This window comes from Anopheles coustani (genome assembly GCF_943734705.1).
Source record: "Anopheles coustani chromosome X unlocalized genomic scaffold, idAnoCousDA_361_x.2 X_unloc_146, whole genome shotgun sequence".
Lineage (NCBI taxonomy): Eukaryota > Metazoa > Arthropoda > Insecta > Diptera > Culicidae > Anopheles > Anopheles coustani.
Genome location: NW_026525100.1, coordinates 12,501 through 13,127, shown reverse-complemented (window position 1 = coordinate 13,127; position 627 = coordinate 12,501).

Sequence of the window (627 nt, the reverse complement as noted above, 5' to 3'; positions counted from 1 at the left end):
GGCACATTACTCAATACTGTGGTGTTATGAACAAAGTATAGTCCTCCACTGGTCCACGCTGCTTCGGCGGTCCTGGGTAAGATAGTTAGTTCTAGCTTGCCCTATGTGGAAGAGGGCATACAAGACAAAGTATAGTTCTCCCCTGGTCCACGCTGCTTCGGCGGTCCTGGGTAAGATAGTTAATTCTAGCTTGCCCTATGTGGAAGAGAGCATACATGAACCAAGAACGAAGGTTATGATCGAGGAATGATTCGACAACTAACCGATGGTATGAAATGTGAAGAATTCAAGCAAGCACACAATCAAGTCATCACTTGGGCATGCTCGATAGCCAACCTCATGACATTAACCTAGTAGAGCATGCGAAAACCAATATATATGTAAACGATGCCTCCCTAGTTCAGCGATTCAACCAAGTGATGACTTCAGAATGGCTAAATCAAATCGGTTCAAACCATACCATCGGTATCCTATTGAAACACACAAGTCGATATCAAACCTCATGATTGTGTAGTCCTCCACTGGTCCACGCCGCTTCGGCCGTCCTGGGTAAAATGGAACATTCCAGCTTGCCCTATGTGGAAGAGGGCACATTACTCAATACTGTGGTGTGAAGTATAAAGTTCA